Raw genomic sequence first — 22,698 nt, 5'->3', positions numbered from 1 at the left:
TACCCTGTGCTAAGATTAAAGGCAAACGAGACGTGTTGAGCTTGTGTCTCATAGTGCCCTATGGGGCAAATCTACAAGGAAGTGCCGCAGCGTGGCAACGCAAGCTCTTTGGCTGCGCCACGCTGCGGCACTTCTGAAGCACAGGGATGTAACATATTTACAACAATATGTCGCATCTCTGTGCTTACCCCTGCGCTGGCGCATAAACTGCAGCCATGCGTCAGCGCAGGCACACTTGCACCATGGAGCAAAGATGCCTGCGTCGTGGGGAGATTGTTTTTGTGCAGGAAGGAGCCCTTTTCTGCACAAAAACAATCACGACAGGCATTTTCTTCTTTCAATGCGTGCTGTAGAATGCAGCACACATTGAAAGAGGAAAAAAAGGAGAACTTAAAACATTTCTCCTCGTTGCGCCACACATTTCCAGATTTATGATCCCTTGTAAATCTGGAAATGTGTCTCGTTCCATGGGTGTTGTGTGGGAACACCCAAAGCAACACACATAGAACGCCCCTTCCACGCAAAGTGCTGCGCGTGAAGGGGCCATATTTACAAGGACAGGAAAAGTCATGCAGGTGGCTTTTCCTCTCCTTGTAACTATGGAGAAGGGAAATTCGCCTCCAATATGTCACAAAAAGTGATGTACTGGTGGCGCAAGGGGCTTGTAAATCTGCCCCTTTGTTGCCATGAAAGGCCTTGGTGTGTGTGGAAGGGCTGAAACCTTTATGGAATTGTTCCTCTTTCTATAATTATACCATATATCTCCCAGGCCTACAATGGGGATGCACATATTTAATAAAAAATGTTACCAAATTCTATCCTTCATTATAAATGTTACACAATGAGGTCACAATTGTGTCTACCGTAAAGACCCATCTAATTTCAAGGAAAATTCCGCTTGTGCAACGTGAAATCAGCTAACTTCTCCCTCGACACACCTAAAATAGACACACAATAAGACAAAGATTCTGAGGAAAAGCACGAAGAAGGGGAGGTTCCTCAATAGGATAGGAGGCTACTGGCAGAAATGCATTTGATATACTGCAAGAGCTCCCTTCTGGTCTCTCAGACTTAAAGAATCAGGTGAGTTCACAGAAATGCACTTAAAAAAATCAAAGCTTAAGGTTTTGTTATAGTTAAGTGTTGAAATGAGATGAGAAATACTGTTTAAAAAATAAAAAAACATAGAAATTTGCCATTTATAGTTTCATGAATTAACTATAATAGTGCCCCATCATGCTCTTCTTATCGGCTCACATACTACATCACTCATGACATGCTAAATGCCATTATTGATGTCATCACTGATGACTCCTCAAATGACATAATTGATGATCCACAACACCGGACCAGCCTACCTGAACAGCAGACTCAGCTTCCACACCCCCACCCACCAGCTCCGCTCCGCCAGCCTCGCCCTCGCCGCCGTACCCCGCATCCAACGAACAACCTCCGGCGGCAGATCCTTCTCCTACCTCGCCGCCAAGACCTGGAACACCCTCCCTACCCACATACAGCAGACCGAAGACCTACTCGCCTTCAGAAGACTCCTCAAGACCTGGCTCTTCGAGCAGTAGCGAACCCCCCCCCCCCCCCTGCCCCCCTCTCAGCGCTTTTAGACCCTCACGGGTGAGTAGCGCGCTTTACAAATACCATGATTGATTGATGATTGGACATTATCCAATGATTGTGTCACTGTGGACTAAGAGTAACTCAACAACTTAAAAATACAAGCTGTCATTTTAAAGTAATTAGTAAATAATTAGCATTATTTTTACTATTTCACGGCTGTATGTGATTTCATAGATAAACGATTTCATGGAATACCATTATTTTATTTTTTATTTTTTTGGGAAAACCTTTATTTATAAACAGGGTGCACACAGCTATTCAGCCGAACATCCCGGAGGCACGGCAGCAGGATTAGAGACCAGGACTGTTTCAGTACACGCGAATCTTTGCACAGGATGAATGAGGTTAATTTAAAAGTTTTAAAACAGGATATTGACCGTTAGAAGGAATGAATTTCAATATAATAACAAAAAAGAGCAGAAAACGAGAAAGAAAGGTGGGATCAGTCACAGAATCTAGATCATAGAAAACAATCAGGCGTGTGAGCAAGCAAACATAACATATCTATCGGCATCTTTGAGGCGGGCAGTCAGTATACGCATGCAATCAATCCCTAAGCACACCCGGCTATTGCCCGTACACGGAGCGGCATAACGAGGAACACTTATAAGCGAAACCCACGGTCCAACGTCGAGAATTCCAAATCAGGCAATTTACTGTACCGATCCCAGAACCCAGAAAGAAGGAAAAGAAACAGACTATCCAGTTAAACTAATGAAGAAAAAAGAGGCCATAGAAACAAGAAACGGAAAAACAATAATACCCCATCCTCCCCCCCACCCTGCACCTCTGCAGATGGCCATGGCCTACCCCCCTAGCAGCGTGCCTATCGCCCAGTTTCCAAAAACCCGAAATATAGCAAGAAAAGGGAAACATATAAAGATAGAAAAAGGAAAAAATAAGAAAAAGAAAAAAGACGGAGGAGGAGAATAATCACAATTGCCCTCGGTCCCCTTACCCCCCCTGCGACGCACAGCCCCAGTCCTAAGCCTAGCGATTATAGAAGCGAGTTACTGAAAATAAAACCCAGGGAAGGCGTCCGACACCGCCCCACCACAACAAAATGGCGGATCCCCCGATCTTCATGCACCCCTAAAGTCGAAATCCACAGCAGTCTCACCCTTGACCCCTTCGAATGTTCACAGTGAGTACAGCCAACTGCACCAGCACGTATCCCGGAAAAGTCAAAGTCCCAGCCAGTCTGTGAACCTGCATAAGGAGTCCGATCAAGCACCGCAGTCCGTCACGATCCACAGCCGCCATGACACCTGCCGTCTTCCAGCCAAAATACGACCATGCCGATCTCAAACTCTGGGCAAAGTCAAAACAATCGATTAACGTTCGCAGCATCCGCCGGGTCGTATTAGCCGTAGGCCCAGGAGAAGAGAAAACCAGAAACACGTTTGTGGACGGATGCGCCGATAATGGCGGGCGTCTCTCCGGGACAATAGGTTCACTAGCACGTTGCGTTCCAGGTGACAATTGCGAGGCTGCGACATGAAGGGAGTCTCGATTCGTAGGTACCGGGAATAGCATAGTCAAAACAGCCAGCTTAGGGGCATCAGGCAGGTCAGGGTCCTTGCACGATCGGGCAGTTTCGATGACATCCGCGATCGTCTCCTGGAGGGTAGAGGCCATGAAGGATCGTAGCTCCTTAATGGCGGCCATCAAGGTCCACAAAGACGGCTCTTCATTACCCCACACCGCCTCCACACAGTCAGCTCCAGACATGTGAATTCAGAGCACCCGATTCTCCCGGGGACCGAAGTGCGGGTCGGGCAGGCGGGGATTGGAGGCTCACCTCAGAGCAGTGACGGGGCCTCTCGGGCGGCAGCACCAACCCGGTGAGGTGGCCAACCGCCGGGAAGGGGACCCCTGACCTCTCAGCCACCTTCAGGATACGCACACTCCCGCAGTGTGTAGAGGACCTCAGGCACCTCACCAATATAGGGCTGGGAAACCCTCCAGGTTAATCGTCCGGACCGCGTCTGGGGTATCTAGCCGCCGCTGTTGCACCGCAACCCAGCTGGGTCATTAAGCGAGGTCCCGGCTTACAGGCGACTCCAGGCCAAGATCTTTCACATGACACAACTCTGCCAATCAGGGTGGGAAAGTTCTCGGGACCACACCGCCAGTGTCAGCAAAGATTACCCCGCACGGGGGTGAGGCGCGAAAACAGGATATATTTCAGGATCTTCAAGCGACAGGCGGAGGTCATCAGAGCCGAGAGCTTATGCGGCCATCTTCGTTCGTCGCTAGGCTCCTCCCCCCCTGGAATACCATTATTGAGAAAAATTTCATCTAAACTGTTTAATGGAAATTTTCATCATGAATGCCATTTACCTTTCCTATAACCCAATTCATAGATTCTCTTTTTGGTTGGAATTTGAATGCTTATTTTTTAAGTGGAAATACAATGGTTGCAGAAACAGTTTTGTCAGAGATATTTATTTTAGTGCTTTATTTCAGGGGACATTATTTCATAGTTATACATTTTGCATTGTCAAATAATTACTTTAGATGCATTTAATTCGCTGACATTCACCAGTAAACACCATCCATAGCTCAACCCTCACAACCCCTAAACACCATCAATTCCTGCCCCCTAAATCCCCTTACTTCACCTAAACTGCACTCAGGCCTGAAGCCTAACAGCCCTTTCTACCCCAACAATCTACCATCACAGAACCATAAAACCACTCACTACTCCTATCTCCACCTATTCCTGAACCTTAAAACACCTCAGAAACCCGAAGTCCATCTATACCTGACCCCTAAAAAACCCTCACCGCCCTTAAACAATATACATCCATGGCAAATAAGAACTCCTCATCACCCTAAACTACTTATCTCTGACCCCTAAAGCCCCTTTCTACAACTAAATTCCACCCATCCCTGAATCCTTAAAACCCCTCAACGCCATTAAATCCACACCATTCTGAACTTTCACCATCCCAGCTGCTACCCATTAAATGAACCTTAAAAGGCCTCTGCACCCCTAATCTCCGCCCATCCATGAACCCCAAAGCCCTTAACACCCTTACACTCCACCCATCCCTGAAACCTAAAAACACCTTACACACCACTCATCCGTGAGCCCTAAAAACCCCTCAACACCCCTAAACTCCACCCATCTCTGAACCCTAAAAACCCCCTTCTATGCCTGAACTCCAATTATTCCTTACCCCTAATAATCTCTCATCACCCTAAACATTACCCTTCCACGAACCCAGAAAACCCCACAGTAGTCCTAAACTCCACCCAGGTTTAATGTAGTTTTGGGGTTTTCCTTAAAATGTTCTTTCGTTTAATGCTTCCTTTATTTTTCGATTTGTTGTATTTCCTTAAAATTGTCTTTCCTTAAAATTAGTTTTCCATGATTTAGTTTCCTCAAATGTGGTTTCTCAGTTTTTGTTTTCGATTAATTCACACACATCATTGTGGTCTAAGAGTAATTCAACAACTTAAAAATGAGAGCAGTCATTTGAAAGTAATAAGCTGAAAATGGACATTATTTTTACTGTTATGCACTAGCAACTGTCTATGTGTCAACTCACTCATATTTAGTCGATTACCCTCTTTTCACTTGTATTCACTTTCCTTAGAAACAAATAGTCTCCATGTGGGTTCACGTACGCTTTAAAGTCTGACCCCCAATTAAAATGGTGTTCATTATTAATTCACTTTAATGAAACCCCCCACCAAAACAAATGGCAAGACTCACAATTTACAATCAAAAGGTTGACATGCATGCATTAGTCATTGATAGGTCACCTTCCGCACAACCCTCCATTGTGGGTTATTGAAAGTGAAACTGTCTGTCACAGAAGTGAGGGTGGAGATGGCCTGTTTGGACCAGTTTTTTGGGATGCCAGAAAGGTCTACGAAGTGAATAATCTCACGTATCACAGAGGAGATGTTGATATGAGGATCCCGCAGATATAGGATTACATTGTCCAAACATGGAGAGTAGAATACTTCGGGGCATATTATCAAGGGGGTTTATCTCCGCTTTTTTGGCTTTAAAAGCCAAGAAAGCGGAGATAAATGTATCTCCCTATTACCTAGCTGTCGCTAACACCAGTTAGCGACAGCTAGTAGGAGATAGCGACCATCTTGGGTCCCACTTTGCATGTCAGTGATATTTATCACTAATGACATGCAAAGTGGGCGTGCCAAGATGTTAGCGACTGGAAACAGTCGCTAACATCGCTATCTCCTATTACCAACTTTTGGAGATATTCGCGCTAAGCGCGAATATCTCCAAAAACTAACACCTGCCCTGAGCAGTTCTTAGCCATGTTATCCAATGGGAGGTGGATAACATGGCTAAGAGCATTAGCTCGGTAATGCATGAATATCGCTGACTTTTCAGCGATATTCATGCATTGCGGCCGTTTTTTATCGCATTTGCGATAAACCTTGATAATAGCAAGGTTTATCTGCGATAATTTTGGACGATGCTTAGCGTTAAAAAATTCGTTGCTAAGCATCGTTAGCGATAAATATCGCTTAACGTTGGTAATATGCCCCTTCTATTGTGGAAGTCAAGTCCACTGCCTAAGTGGTGCTGGTCTAGGTGGGACGCTAAGGGCTCCATAGCAATGGCAAAAACAAGGTATGAAAGGGGGCACCCCTGCCTAGATATTGGGAAGGGGGCTGTGACCATGCCATTAATTTCCAACCTAGCGCATGGCGACTCAAAGAGGAGTTTAATCTTATTAACCCCTTCCACGCTGATGACGAGCTGGGCTCGTCATGAGGTAGCCTCCTGCTACGCTGATGACGAGCCCAGCTCGTCACGTAAAATGCGGTTTCGCAAAACTCCGCGTACAAGCGGAATTCCGCCCGCACGCATGCGGTTAATAAAGCTGGGGTTAAGGCCCAATCTCCACAGCAGGTGAAGTAAGATGGGCCATTCCAAAGAGTCGAACACCTTGGTGGTGTTGAGCAACGCTGCTGTGGCCCTGAGCTGGGGATTGATGAGTCCACGAGTGCAAACATTGTGTTGAAGTTATGCAAAGTGTTGTGGCCTGGCACAAATCCTGATTGGTCAGGACGTACTATGTCTGACATTAGTGGCATTAATCGAGCCGTGAGTAATTTGGCAAGATTTTGTTTCCACATTATTCACAGACAATAGACAATAAGATAACCATATATTTGGGTGCTTTTCAGGCATAAGAATGATGACAATCAACGCCTTCTGCATCGTAGGGAGGTGGCGTCCCAACCAGAAAGCCTCATCAGAGAGAGCCAAGATGTAAGGGACAAGTACACAGGCTTACTCCTTGTAGAAGGTGACAGTCAGGCCTTCCAGGCCCGGAGCCCCATCACCAGGCAAGTTTTGGATCAACTGGACTATGTCCTCGATGGTGGATGGGACATTAAGGTATTGGCGGTGAGCGTTCTTGAGCCAAAGCAGTTGGGCCAAATCCAAATATTTGCCTAGTTGTGCAGGGTAGTAAGTCATTGTAGAGCTATAGAGATTGGTGGTGAAGGTGGTCATGGTGTGCTCAAGAATGTATCGGTCCGAGTGTGGGGTGTGCTGATTGTCCAGTAGTTCTGGGATATAGTCGCTAACCTCGGGCCAGCAAAGTATTTTAGCCAGCACCTGTCCTAGTCTGCCCCCCTCCCCGAAATGCTGTACCACCGCCTCCCTGCCCAGATAGTGGGTTTCCTGGACTGCCACCTCATTGTGTTCAATTAGCTTTTGCCTAAGGGAGACAAGGGTGCTAGGGCCAGTTGTAGGTGGCCATTTACCGGCCGGTAACGGGCGATTTCGGCCGTTACCGACCGGTAAATGGGTTTTTGGGATGTAGGGGGCCAATTTTACAGATTCGGTAAATTTACCGAATCGGTAAAATACTGATTCGGTATTTTTACCGATTCGGTAACTTCTAGATGTAGGTGGGACTCTTCTGAGTCCCAAAGGCCTCTCAGATTCGGTATTTTACCACCCAATCCAATTGGGTGGTAAAATACCAAATCCAGGTGTGCTTGCACATGTGTGCATGCACACCTATGCCATGTGACAGACAGTGTGCCACATGGCACACATGCCTGTATTTGGGGTGCTAGAGGGTGTCAAAGTGACACCCCCTGCACCCTTGCTGGAATCGGTATTTACCGAATCTGTAAATACCAATTCGGTAATGCCCATTGATTCCTATGGGCTTCAATGCCCATAGGAATCAATGGGCATTACCAAATCGGTATTTACAGAATCGGTAAATACCGAATCTTTACCATTCGGTATTTACCGAATCTGTAATACCTACATCCCCCCTCTATTTTACCACTTCTTAAATACCGAATCGGTAAAATTCGGTATTTAAGAAGTGGTAAAATAAAATTACCTACATCTAGGCCCAAGTGTCTCCAGAAGTAAAGAAGGCTAGTTCAAGAATGTGGATTTCTGACTCAAGTTTAGCCAGTCATGCTGGTATTGTTGGCAAAATCCCAGCCTGCTTGGCTATGCAGACACCCCGAATGACGGCCTGAAACACCTCCCATAATGTGGATGCAGAGGTCACCATTTGAAAGTTATGGGCAAAGTATTACGTGATGCTTGAGCACACCTTATCTCGGAATACAGGGTCATGGACAGCGTTAGCAAAGCAGTGCCAGTTGTGTGCCCGGACTTTTGTGTCGGGGAGAGCCTACTCAAGAAGGATCAGCGCATGGTTCGAGAGCATCCGGGGGAGGTGCTCGATTGTCGTCAGCCAGGGAACTGCATCCTTTGTTGCCAACCAATAATCTATTCTGGACCAGGTATTGTGCTAGGCACCCATGCAGGTACCATCTTTGTCTTGGGTGTGGTATTGCCTCCACAAATCATTGAACCCATGGTCATTGTTTATGATTTGATTGATTTGATTTGAAGATTTAAAAAGCGCGCGAATGCCCATGGGCATCTTGGCGCTGGGTGAAGTAGGGAACCGAAGCTGCTAAACATTAGTGTACTAACCAGAGGTGAATAGCCATGTTTCTATCTCTTTCCAGGAGGAGAGCAGTGAGGGGCTATTTTTAATTGCAATTGGGAGCAGATTCCATGCCTTTTCTGCGTACAGCAGGAAGCTTCTCCCCCACCTGACCTGTTTATATCTTGACACATGTAATTTTCAGGGGTGCAGCAGGGTGTCCTTGGGACACCCCTGCACCCTTGAAAATAATCTCAATTTGCGATTAGCTAATTGCTAATCGCACATTTCCCCTTCATTCCTATGAGCCTCCTGGCCCATAGAAATGAATGGGAAATTATTCCTTAATTGCGATTAGCAATTTGCTAATTGCAATTAAGGAATATTAAGAAATCGCTAAAAAGAAGCTGATTTCTACATACATTCCATTGTGCGATTCCTAAATAGCGATTCCTTAAAAATTGCTATTTAGGAATCGCACATTGGAATGTTGATACATATCGCCCTAACTCTCAAGGACGTTAGCGAGTATCTTTACACCACTATGGTCATACCTGCAAGTGACTCCTTAATACTACTAGAACATTTAAATCTCTACATTTCTAGTCCCTTTATGCACACCTAAAGTTCTTATCGAAATGTCCACCCATTCTGGATCACCAGAAGTGATTTACAAAACTGCAGTTGTGTTGTCAAATGCTGGAGCGATGATGAAACTCAGTCTTTGAAGAACTGTTCCCAATACTGACCTGGCTGCATCTCCTTCCACCTGACCTGCATCCTCACACCGAGCTTTGATGACTATTGGTTACGCAGCCTTTCCCAAACAAAATCTTTGTGCGTTTATTGAACAGTACCTAAGAGCTTGAGACCTTCTGTGTCACTAATCCAACCTAGATTTAATAGTCTCTGATGTTTCACAAAGGGGTTAAATGTAAATCAAAAATAGTAGAGCGGTGACCAGTCTGGTGCGGTTGTATGTTCTTTCAACGAACTCCGTTGTAACGCATGACTTTACCACACATGCATTACTACGGAATGCTATTTTCACGCTTATCTTTCTCCACGTATTTTTCCGTGGTGACGTCATACGTAGGAAAAAAGAAACGGCCGTTTCCTTCCTCTGCGCCGCCGATTGCCTGTACATCTCGTCTAAAGGTTAGTGTTTTTTTTGGGGGGGGGAAGCCCGCCCCAACCCCCCTTTTTTATTTGTACCCTTTACCACACATGCCTTTACTATGTACCTCGTAGTAAACGTATGTGTGGTAAAGGCTGTCGTTGTAACCACGCATGCGTTGTAATGCATGCATGGTTAAGGTTTTCGTTGAAACGGCCTCGTTGTAGTGGCCGTTTCCCGTCTGGTGCTAGTCAAGCGGGGTGCATAGTGGGTGCGTATAAGAGATGGTTAATAAAGACTTTAGATACAGGGCACCTCAATAGGGGCACGGGGGAACAAATTATTTTCGATGAGTGCAGCAAATGCAATTGTAAGATGGAGAAATATACTTTAACTGAGTAAAGGACAGTAAATTACTATGGAAATAGTTACACAAATTAGCAGAGCTGTTTTAGCAGGAAGCAGTATAGTGGGACTCTCTTCCTGGTAGTTCCTACTCACTTCGATCTCCGAAGTGCCTGGTAAATCCCCCATGACTCATCAGCAGGCTGGTCTTAAACAGATGTTGGCAGCTGGTATGATTATGTTGGCAGCTGGTATGATTCCAACACAACTGACAGTGAAGCATACCTCCTCGAATCAGGGTCTCCCAAAGGCTAGGCAGCAAAGCCCAACACTTGACCCAGGAGATCAAGCTCAATGGAGCCTCAGATTTAGACACTTGTTACTTTTTGGCATTTAATAAAGTAGAATTATTGGTGGGGTCCTCAAAACCTGTAATTGGATCAGGGTCTCTTGGGATCCTGACAGGGCCTAGTCAGATAATGTCAGGGTTGTCCTACAAGGTTCCTCAGCAGAGCATTACAGGACATGAGAATTCCAAAATATAAGGAGACTGAGATATACAACTAACATTCCCTATTTTGATCTGTCAGAAGCTGCAGAGCTGATAAACCACTCTAAAATACTTCCCCTCTCCTCTGCCACAATAACATCCCATGATACGGCATAGTATATAGACAGTGTATGTACAGTATATATGAGGTCCAAATACATTTTTACAAATCAAACTTATCGTAGTACACCATACAATATTTCTTGAGTCAGTCTTTGGTCTGGCACGCTCACTCTTTCCTTCCCATGTAAACTTGTATCTGTGAAAAGGCCCTCTCAACATTGGCACTTGAGACAGGCAACACCAAAATAGCTAGTACAAAATTTGCTAACTCCGGCCACTGGCATAGCTTTCTATACCAATACCGGTGCACCTGAAGATTGTGATTCTCTGCAACATATGCGTTGAAATGGGCTCATATGCCCTCAGAATTACTGAAGCGGTCAAATACGAGGCAGCACTTTTGAAACTCCAGAGTAAATTTCCCTTTATAGAAGGGATCTATAACTTGTGCAGAGTACCACAGTGAGGCTTCGTGGACTTCAAATGCCATCGTTGGTGAAGGGCTATTTCTCATGCATTATAAAATAAAAGTTCCTGAATTGCTCCTCAACATTTCTTTGCTTACCAAATGGCAAGCACTCTATCATGGAACATGTTGCAGTGCCAAAGTGACTAAAAGTGTCGCCCAGCTTACTCTGAAGGAGATGATTCACATCTACATGAACTATGGTGAACACTTGGTAGACAAGGGTGTTTTCAGACTCTAGTTTTTTTTATTATGTCCACTATACAGTCATGCTTTCCTGTAAAAATCAAAAAATGCAGTAGAGTGCACTTTTTTTCCAAATAATCAATATGTGGCAAAAGATCCTCACATTTCTTGCCGTTTGCATCATCACTCATCAAAAGTTCTGTAAACGGTTGCCACATGGATAATATAGCATTAATGGCCTCTAGGACTGAGAACCACCAGCTAAGTGACACAGTTGGGGTGACTCTTTCTGTTGATGCTTCTTTCCGCGCATAACAAAACAGTGCACTAGAATGGACTAAAAAGTCAATAGCATTCCTCATTAACTCTGAAGATTGTAAAGATGCTTTCAGCGTACAATCTAACAAGTGGCAAGGATCTCTTACAGGGAAGCACTTCAGCTCCGATTTTGACAGGTCATCACACAACTTTTTCATATACGTAGCTGAATCACAGTAAATACGAACAATATCACTCCAATCTTTGTTGAACTTGGTAAGAACTATTTTGCAGCATCATTCCAAGTCACACTACATTCCATGTTTTCCAAAAGTCTGGTGTCATGTTTTCACCAATATCCCAGGTACTTTGTGACTGCACTCACATATACCTGTCACTATACCTTGCACTGAATGTTAAAGCCTAGGGTGTTTGGCAATTCACCTACTATCAATACTGACTCACTAGAAAAGGGGGCTGAAGTATGAAGGGTTTTTACCCATTCTCTGTGGGTAAATGTGATTGTACATATTGGAAAAGATTCTTATGAAACCTTCAGTGAAAGACTCCAACATAGCCAAAAAATCAAATATGATTTAGATATTTCCTGATTCTCTACTGTTTATAAAATAAATAAACAACACCTAAAACATGCTTCTAACCCCTGTATCTTTAGACCAAAGACCACAAAACTGAAAAGAGGAAGAAACAATATTTTAGTGACATCCCTAAACAACAAAATTCAAGCAGAATAATGTTAGCCCAGTCTTTCTTACTGCCACCTTACAACCTTATATAACAAAGTTACATTGTAATGGCCCATTTAGGAAGAAATAAAAATGACTCTTTCACTCTCCTTTTCCTTTCTTTGAATGGCATTTAGTTTGTGGTTGTGCAGGGTTCTTTTCAGTGTTTATATGTTTACACTGGTGAGGGCTATTTCCCTTCCGGTGGGGTTTTATAAGTTATTATAGGTTTAAACCTAAAACCGGACAGCCTATCTATAGCTAATCAGGGACACCCTTAAGCCTGTCTTATCTCTACTCCGTCTAACCGACTAGACCTGCAAGAAGCCTCAGGCCCCTCTCGAAGCCGGGAATGAGAAGGGGATACTCTTAGCTGTGCTTGAGCTCTCCCTGCTTCTAGGGACTTTCAGGGGCATTATTTATGCTTACCTCAAACCACCTCTGAGGTGTGGAAGGGATCCAGGACCCTATCAACCCTACCACAAGCACAGGGGAAGGGGCAGTAGTGCCCAGCGGAGGGAGGAATGGCGGACAGCATCTGTGAGGCCTTGGGCATCACAGGTAGTTTCACCCTTTTTAGGTACGATGAAGAATGGACTTACTGTCTTAATCAGGATGCGACCGGCATACAGAAGTAAAGTCTAGCTGCAATTTAAGTAAACCCCACACTCCCACTTCTAGGGGTAACCACAACACATCTAAACAGTCAATGGGATCTGAACTATAGGAACAGTAAAGAACATTTAATGTGAAGTCCTGAAACAGTAGTCTCTGTATAGGGCTTGGGAACAGGAGGTGTTTGTAGGGAGTTTGGAAACAGGAAGTCTCCTAAGGGAAGTTTTGAACAGAGGTTGTTGTTTGGGGCTTGGGAAAAGCTAGTCATTATTGGGGCACGGTACAGGGAGTATATCTGAGGACTGGGGAATGAAAAATCTCTTTGTGGGCTTGGTTTGGGAGTAGGTTGTGGGTGGCACTGCCACAGGGCATGGGGAAGGGAAGTCATTGAAGAGTTTCCTCTATCCTTCTGCAAAATGGACTTTGTTTAATATCAATTCCTGATTCTGTGTATCTTCTGAATGTTGTAGTCGAACAAAGGTCTGTATTGATCGGCCTGAAACAGAAAATGTTAGAAATAAACAAAATAGTGATTCATTTGTGTTGTACTTTTTTGGTTAAAGCCTACCAGATAGCACAATTGCTTGGTTGTGAAAAACTTTGTGCGAACATGTTGAAAGCTGTCCAAGGAGTGTATTCCTCCCATTGCTTACCATTGGCTTTGCCTTTTGTCTTTCACTTTGCCTTGCTTTCTATTGGCTGATTTTATTTGTATTAGCATGTCTAGCTTGTTTGCCCTTCTCATGGAGCCTAGCCTCTGATTCGTTACTTCTATTCTTTCAGGCGTAATAGCTTTCTGGGAACTATTTTTCATGAATCCCTTCGTGACAGTGCATGTTTCCAGCTGTCTCTCGTGTGCTTCTCTCCCCCACCCATGCTTATCTTGTTAGCTCTCACCAGTGCTCTTCCCTACCTTCCCACTCTCTGTGTTGCTCTGTCTAGCCTATGTGCTTCTTCTTTTTCCTTTGTGTTGTTCAGCAATGCCAAAAACCTTTGGCAGAGCCAACAGGTCACAAAGGCGAGAGCTAATGGCTTAGCCAATGCTTGTTTACAAGAAACGGTCAGCTTAGTTTGGACACCAGGTATACTTTAACAGTAGATTAACATTGCAGTCATTCTCGCCGCCAAGTAACAGCTTTGTGTGGAGGAACTGGTGTGTGTCGTTCCAGTTAAGAATGTCATTTTCTGACTTTGAATTTATGCGACTGATTCTGCAGAATCTGGGCAGCTGGTTCAGGTGCATGTAGCCATTTTGGATTAGGAGCCATTATTCATTCCAAAGGGTTCATTCACTGGCGAAAGAAATCCAGAATTGGGCTGAACCTTCCATTACCCCTGAATCAGGAGCCGGTCATTGCGCTCCGCATGGGTGTCTGCACCACGATTCTCATCGTTAATTCTGGCAAGCTGCACTAATGCTGAGTTAGCGCACCCTGGGTCATAGGGAAACTCAGAAGATCTCAGCCCTAACTCCAATTTAAAGGTCTAAAACTCAAATGATGCAGTCATTGGACAACCAGAAAATTCCACACCAGGTGAAGTCATTTAACATATGCGCAAGTACCCCCCAGGAGTTAACAGATGTTAGAACGAGCCCCTAGCGTTCCTCCTCCCTTCCTGTGCGCCACTGCTGGAGATGCGCCATCTTGGGAATCCTGCTCAGTTGATCTTGCACCATCTTCTTTGCTGCCAAAGTTAGAAGAGGATAATAGATAGTCACTCTAGATATAATTCTTATCATTTGGGACTTAGGAAAAAGAAGGAAAACTTGGCTTTTACATTTGCTGATGAAGGACCCTATTTATGGTTAGACGGAGCCAGTAAACCTGCAGCGGTCCTTATACCCGGCCACAAACTCAGGGGCATATTATCAACAAATAGCGATAATTATCGCCGCGCATCACCGAATATTATCGCTGAGATAACGTGCTATTAGCAACATTTATCTCTAAAGCGATAAAATATCCGGCGATAGCCGCTCAATGCGTGAATATCGCTGGAAATCCAGCGATATTCAGGCATTATCGCTAATGGGGACTTAACCTGAATATCCACCTCCCATTGGATATACAGGTTAAGTCCTGGTCTGAGCAGGCGTTAGTTTCTAGCGATATTCGCGCTTAGCGTGAATTTTTTAATCGCTTCGCCTGCCTAGCTAATAGACGATAGCTGTGTTAGCGACTGCTTTCAGTCGCTAACAGGTTGGGTACGCCCACTTTGCATGTCATTAGCGATAACTATCGCTGACATGCAAAGTGGGCCCGAAACCTGTAGCTATCGCCTATAAGCTGTCGCTCACTGCTGTTAGCGACAGCTTGCTAATAGGGCGATAAAAATATCGCCGCTTTAGCGGGAAAAAGTCCTGCTAAAGCGGCGATATGGCCCTTGATAATATAGCCCAAAATCTTTACCTCTTTGGATTTTTGCTACAGTCACTGTTGAATTTTTGTGTTCTTCATCGCTGTATTGCATATTCTCCTCTTTATGCCCTTCCTAGATGAGTGTACGACCATGATAGTACGTGAAGGTGGCTTTCAGTCCCCCCCGAGGTCTACCATGTTGTCCAAAATGACAGGGATCCTCAGGCCTCACTGTCACAGTTCTGATTACAGACCCAACTCCCTCCCACCCAGCCAGACCTGATATTAATCCACGACCTACAGTCCCTGATTACATCATACAATTCCTTCCTCCTCTCCTCACTTACAGTCTGAGGTTAATCCACCTGCAGATACTTACCATACCTGCTCTCCCTCTTTGAAAAAACGCATATTGTTTTCTCCACCCACTCACCTCCACCTTTGTCTGCCTGAGCGCCTTAACCCACTGGCAAGCATGACCAGCCAAAACAATGTACGATGGCGGATGGGATTCAAGGAACTGGAGTAAAGAAGATTTCTGGCAAGGACTGCGGCCATTGCAAACTTGAACTTGCCGCACCACACTCATAAATCCTCTGAAAGTGGTGTCATTATTTCTAAAACTTTATTTATATATATGATGTCAGTCATTCAAGTAGAGCGGCAGGTGGTGATTGGTTGAAATGCCTTGGGGAGCCTTGTTGGTCATTAAAGGGCTCAAGGTATCTAAAGGGAAAGCCAGAAAGGGTCCTCTCAATTTTTTTATGCCTTCAGTGGTCAAGGCCTGGAGAAAGAATAAGGAGAATGTTGCAGGTTGGGGTAGGGCGTGAGGGGGGACATCAGTCAGGCTCAGAGGAGAAAAAGAATCCTTTGTACTGCACTGTCTTTCCTTTCACTCTGTTCATCCTGCTGCAACCTCAGTTCTATCTTTTCCTCGTTTCCTTCCTGTCCAATTGTTCTTTACTGTTCTCGCTTTTCCATTACTGTGTGCAGCTGTGCATTTCTATAATTTTCTTTTCTTGTTTCTTTGTAGTTGTTTTCTAGATTTTTTATTTCTCTGACTGGTTATTTAATCATTCTCTCCCTGTTACTTGGATCCTCCACCCTTTTTAATGATCTTTTTCTCAAGGCGGTTATTTCTTTTGTTTCTCTCATTTGTGTTTGTTTTGTTTCTTCTTTCTGTTCTCTTGCTTTCATCTGTGTAACACACATTCTTAGTTTTTTAGGTCGAGCCTGTCCCATTCCGCAGGAATGGATAGGATCGAATTTTAGTTTCGCATCAGGAAAGCTAAACCAGCCGGCGTTTTCCTCAAGTGCATGTGATCGTGAACGCGCATCCGCCTGCTGGTTTAGCTTTCCTGATGCAACTCTAGGGATCTGCTCCGCCCCCTACTGCACGCGCTTTCCATCTGCCTGCCTCGAGCGCGTCCACTTTAAAACATCTGTTGCTCGGCCTCAGTTCTCCACTTCTCCTCCCCCCTCCTCCCTTCTAATTACATCCATGTTCACGACCGCAAGGCCGTGCTTCAAAGGGATCCGCAGTCCCGCCCCTAAAAGCTTCTTTCCTGACTCCACTCTCTTCCCCTCCTCTTTACTTTCCTGGTTTTCTTTCCGTTCTCTGTTCGTATCCCCCCCTCACCCCCTCCTCTCTCTTTCTCTCTCTCGCTCTTTCTTCCTCATTTCTCTCCAACTCTAGCCCTTCGTATCCCTTTCTCCCTCTATTTCTCTCCCCACTCTACTGGTAGATTGAGGCCACAGGCACACAGGCAGAAGTGCTCGAAATCGCACCCCTGCTCTTCAAGACCCTGTGCTCAGCGCTCAGTTCACCCCTCCAGGCACCAGCAGTTTCACCGGTCAGTTTAGCACCTTCAATGACATCGCAGATATTATTATTATTATTTTTTTTAGCACTCTAGTCACGCAAGTTGCCATCTCGGTACAAATGTACCTTTCTATTTTCTCCTTCTGCTGATAACTTACAGCACAAATGAAGCTCCCAAATCGGCCCTTCTCTACTATGCTGTGCGTGTTTTCCCGGCCGCCTGCAGGCATGTGTGGACAGATGGCGATATTTACTTTCCTGTCATTTTTGGTGACTCCAGATACAGAGAGAACAGATAAGATCGTTTGCTTTTAGCGAGCCTCCCTCACTGGCCCTTAAAACGAGTGAAATTCTCACTTGAATCATTTCACCCTGCAGTTGTGTTTTCAGTGTGCTTCAAGATACAAACCACAAAGCAAAAACATTTCCCAATACCCATGAATTATTATAACGTGCTTTACATTTGTGACCTGAACACGACAATATGTAAATTACAGTGGAATTATTAATATTTACTTGTATTGCATGTATACAGCGTTTACCACTTACCTACATCTTTGCTAAATTGTTTTTTATTTAACACTTGACAGTGTCCCTTCCGCTGCTACCCAGTTAGTCATCACTTTTTACTTGAATAATTTACTCCATTCTGTTTATTAAATGTTTGCCTCTAGCTTGTCTTCGGTGCAGGGGTTATCTTAACTTCGTGTGCTAAGGCACATATTTTTTTCATTACTCTTTTCCCAACCGTACGTTCACAACACAACTTCACACGAACATGAAAGTAAGCCTTCTCAACCACCATCTAAATCATGAGGATGGACTTCTACAGTTCTGGACATTTAACAAAACAAACAAGCATTTGCAATGCAATAGGTCTCGCAGTTGTGAGAGTTTGAGTTATTGGCATTGTAAATGGCAACGCCTTTTATTTACGTGTTGGTTTTTAAAACATAAATGAAAGGCATTGTCATTTACAATGCCAATAGCTTAAACTCTCGCAAATGCGAGACCTATTGCATTGCAAATGCTTGTTTCTTTTCTCCATTTAGTGGCGTCACTAGGGGGGTGCGCGGGGTGTGGACCGTGTGGTGCATGCAGAGGGAGAGATGGTGCAGGCAGGGGGTGAGATGGTGCAGGCAGGGGGTGAGATGGTGCAGGCGGAGGGGACATGGTGCAGGCAGAGGGGAGATGGTGCAGGCGGGGTTTGAGATGGCGTAGGCTGAGGGAAAGATGGTGCAGGCGGAGAGGAGATGGTGCAGGCAGAGGGGAGATGGTGCAGGCAGAGGGTGAGATGGCGTAGGCTGAGGGAAAGATGGTGCAGGCGGAGAGGAGATGGTGCAGGCAGGGGGTGAAATGGTGCAGGCGGAGGGGAGATGGTGCAGACAGAGGGAGAGATGGTGCAGGCGGAGGGGAGATGGTGTGGACACTGGGAGAGATGGTGCAACCAGAGGGGAGATGGTGCAGGCAGAGGGGAGATGGTGCAGGCAGAGGGTGAGATGGCGTAGGCTGAGGGAAAGATTGTGCAGACGGAGAGGAAATGGTGCAGGCAGAGGGAGAGATAGATCTGGCATCTCCCCAGGCATCTGCTGCCCCATGCGGGAATATCTATTAAAAGGGGGGAATAGGATTAGAGTCATATATGGCAACAACTTTCTAATAGTACTCTCTAAGATATATCAATGTTCCGGCACCCGGTTCAGACCGTTGGCCTTCGGCTTCTCTGCTGGGTCCTTCACTCTTTGCGCTGGGGGGGGGAGAAGTATATGGTATTTAATATTTTCTTCTTGCAATTGGTTGTTGCACCCATGCACTCCGCTGCTGCACACGCACATCACAAGCCCAGACCTCGGTCTGAGCGCTTCTTGTGGGAGGGGGAAGGGGACTGGGGTAGGGAGGGGGCTGGGAGGGGTGTTCAGGGGGGGTTGGGGTCAGGGGGTGTGGGAGTGAGGGGGGAAGCATAAAAAAATGAGAATTTATGGCACAAAGCTTGTCTCTCTTTCTATTGTAGGACATGGTATTTCTGCTAGGGGAGTTTCTTTTTTACAATCTTTGGTAATAAAAATGAAGGAATTGTTAAAAATTTAAGATGTCGAGCCTTAGTATATATTCGATTAACATAGGGGGGTTGAATGATTGGAAAAAAAGGGCCAGATTGTCAGAGTTTGTTAAAACCGAGCCCATAGATATCTTGTGTCTTCAGGAAACGCATTTACCGAGGCGAAAAAACAGCTTCTCAGGGTTGACGGCTTTGACATTCTGGCTCATCTCAAACCTCAACAGTAAGGGGGGTGGCGATACTAGGTTAAAAGGTGTTGGGCGGGGTTAAACGGGTTAAAACAGACGCACTAGGTAGATGGGCCCTGGTGGAGATGGAGTGTGGGCTAACAATATGTGGGATATACGGATTTAATCAAGATGACCCAGAAGTATTCGAAATAATGGAGGGGGAACTGGCAACCTGGCCCGTACCCATTTTGGAATGCGGGGATTTCAATATTTCAGCTGATCTGGCCGACAGAAGCCTGTATACCGGTAGAAAGCCCAGGGTTTTCAGGGGCTCTGCTCCCTGATGCAGTCACATGGGCTAACAGTTGTATGGGGAGCGAAGGAGCCGGACGATCCGGGGTTCACATACTTTTCATTCCCAGGGCGGGGCCTGGGGTCTGAGGGATGAGAGGTCTGAGTCCAGTGAGGGTCAGGGCGGGGCTAGGCCGGGGGTCTGGCTGAGGGATGAGAGGTCTGAGTCAAGTGAGGGTCAGGGCGGGGCTAGGCCAGGGGTCTGGCTGAGGGATGAGAGGTCTGAGTCCAGTGAGGGTCAGGGTGGGGCTAGGCCTGGGGTCTGAGGGATGAGAGGTCTGAGTCCAGTGAGGGTCAGTGCGAGGCCTGGGGTCTGAGGGATGAGGGGTCTGAGTCCAGCGAGGGTCAGGGCGGGGGTCGGGGTCTGGCTGAGAGATGAGGGTCTGAGGCCAGTGAGGGTCAGGGCGGGGCCTGGGGTCTGAGGGATGAGAGGTCTGAGTCCAGTGAGGGTCAGGGCGGGGCCTGGGGTCTGAGGGATGAGAGGTCTGAGTCCAGTGAGGGTCAGGGCGGGGCCTGGGGTCTGAGGGATGAGAGGTCTGAGTCCAGTGAGGGTCAGTGCGGGGCCTGGGGTCTGAGGGATGAGAGGTCTGAGTCCAGTGAGGGTCAGTGCGGGGCCTGGGGTCTGAGGGATGAGAGGTCTGAGTCCAGTGAGGGTCAGGGCGGGGCCTGGGGTCTGAGGGATGAGAGGTCTGAGTCCAGTGAGGGTCAGTGCGGGGCCTGGGGTCTGAGGGATGAGAGGTCTGAGTCCAGTGAGGGTCAGTGCGGGGCCTGGGGTCTGAGGGATGAGGGGTCTGAGTCCAGTGAGGGTCAGTGCGGGGCTAGGCCTGGGGTCCGAGGGATGAGGGGTCTGAGTTCAGTGAGGGTCAGGGTGGGGCTAGGCCTGGGGTCTGAGGGATGAGGGATGAGGGTCTGAGTCCAGTGAGGGTCAGGGTGGGGCTAGGCCTGGGGTCTGAGGGATGAGGGTCTGAGTCCAGTGAGGGTCAGGGCGGAGCTAGGCCTGGGGTCTGAGGGATGAGAGGTCTGAGTTCAGTGAGGGTCAGGGCGGGCCTAGGCCTGGGGTCTGAGGGATGAGGGTCTGAGTCCAGTGAGGGTTAGGGCGGGGCTAGGCCTGGAGTCTGAGGGATGAGAGGTCTGAGTCCAGTGAGGGTCAGGGTGGGGCTAGGCCGGGGGTCTGAGGGATGAGAGGTCTGAGTCCAGTGAGGGTCAGGGCGGGGCCTGGGGTCTGAGGGATGAGGGTCTGAGTCCAGTGAGGGTCAGGGTGGGGCTAGGCCTGGGGTCTGAGGGATGAGGGGTCTGAGTCCAGTGAGGGTCAGGGCGGGGCTAGGCCTGGGGTCTGAGGGATGAGAGGTCTGAGTCCAGTGAGGGTCAGGGTGGGGCTAGGCCGGGGGTCTGAGGGATGAGAGGTCTGAGTCCAGTGAGGGTCAGGGCGGGGCCTGGGGTCTGAGGGATGAGGGTCTGAGTCCAGTGATGGTCAGGGCGGGGCCTGGGGTCTGAGGGATGAGGGTCTGAGTCCAGAGAGGGTCAGGGCGGGCCTGGGGTCTGAGGGAAGAGAGGTCTGAGTCCAGTGAGGGTCAGGGCGGGGCTAGGCCGGGGGTCTGGCTGAGGGATGAGAGGTCTGAGTCCAGTGAGGGTCAGGGAGGGGCTAGGCCGGGGGTCTTGCTGAGGGATGAGGGTCTGAGTCCACTGAGGGTCAGGGCGGGGCTTGGGCTCTGGATGAGGGGTCTGAGTCCAGTGAGGGTCAGGGCGGGGCCTGAGGCCTGGGGTCTGAGGGATGAGGGTCTGAGTCCAGTGAGGGTCAGGGTGGGGCCTGGGGTCTGAGGGATGAGGGTCTGAGTCCAGTGAGGGTCAGGGCGGGGCTTGGGGTCTGGATGAGGGTCCGAGTCCAGAGAGGGTCAGGGCGGGGCTAGGCCTGGGGTCTGAGGGATGAGGGTCTGAGTCCAGTGAGGGTCAGTGCGGGGCCTGGGGTCTGAGGGATGAGGGTCTGAGTCCAGTGAGGGTCAGGGCAGGGCCTAGGGTCTGAGGGATGAGGGTCTAAGTCCAGTGAGGGTCAGGGCGGGCCTAGGCCTGGGGTCTGAGGGATGAGGGTCTGAGTCCAGTGAGGGTCAGGGCAGGGCTAGGCTGGGGGTCTGGCTGAGGGATGAGAGGTCTGAGTCCAGTGAGGGTCAGGGCGGGGCCTGAGGCCTGAGGGATGAGAGGTCTGAGTCCAGTGAGGGTCAGGGCGGGGCCTGAGGCCTGAGGGATGAGAGGTCTGAGTCCAGTGAGGGTCAGGGCGGGGTCTGAGGGATGAGGGTCTGAGTCCAGTGAGGGTCAGGGCGGGGTCTGAGGGATGAGGGTCTGGGTCCAGTGAGGGTCAGGGTGGAGCTAGGCCGGGGGTCTGGCTGAGGGATGAGGGTCTGAGTCCAGTGAGGGTCAGGGTGGGGCTAGGCCGGGGGTCTTGCTGATGGATGAGGGTCTGAGTCCAGTGAGGGTCAGGGCAGGGCCTGGGGTCTGAGGGATGAGAAGTCTGAGTCCAGTGAGGGTCAGGGCAGGGCTAGGCCTGGGGTCTGAGGGATGAGAGGTCTGAGTCCAGTGAGGGTCAGGGCGGGGCCTGGGGTCTGAGGGATGAGGGTCTGATTCCAGTGAGGGTCAGGGCGGGGCTAGGCCTGGGATCTGAGGGATGAGAGGTCTGAGTCCAGTGAGAGTCAGGGCGGGGCCTGGGGCCTGAGGGATGAGGGTCTGAGTCCAGTGAGGGTCAGGGCGGGGCCTGGGGTCTGAGGGATGAGGGGTCTGAGTCCAGTGAGGGTCAGAGCGGGGCTAGGCCTGGGGTCTGAGGGATGAGAGGTCTGAGTCCAGTGAGGGCCAGGGCGGGGCCTGGGGTTTGAGGGATGAGGGTCTGAGTCCAGTGAGGGTCAGGGTGGGGCTAGGCCTGGGGTCTGAGGAATGAGGGTCTGAGTCCAGTGAGGGTCAGGGCGGGGCCTGGGGTCTGAGGGATGAGGGTCTGAGTCCAGTGAGGGTCAGGGCGGGGCCTGGGGTCTGAGGGATGAGGGTCTAAGTCC

Source organism: Lissotriton helveticus, chromosome 7 (genome assembly GCF_964261635.1).
Source record: "Lissotriton helveticus chromosome 7, aLisHel1.1, whole genome shotgun sequence".
Taxonomy (NCBI): Eukaryota; Metazoa; Chordata; class Amphibia; order Caudata; family Salamandridae; genus Lissotriton; species Lissotriton helveticus.
This window is presented reverse-complemented; position numbering follows the sequence as displayed.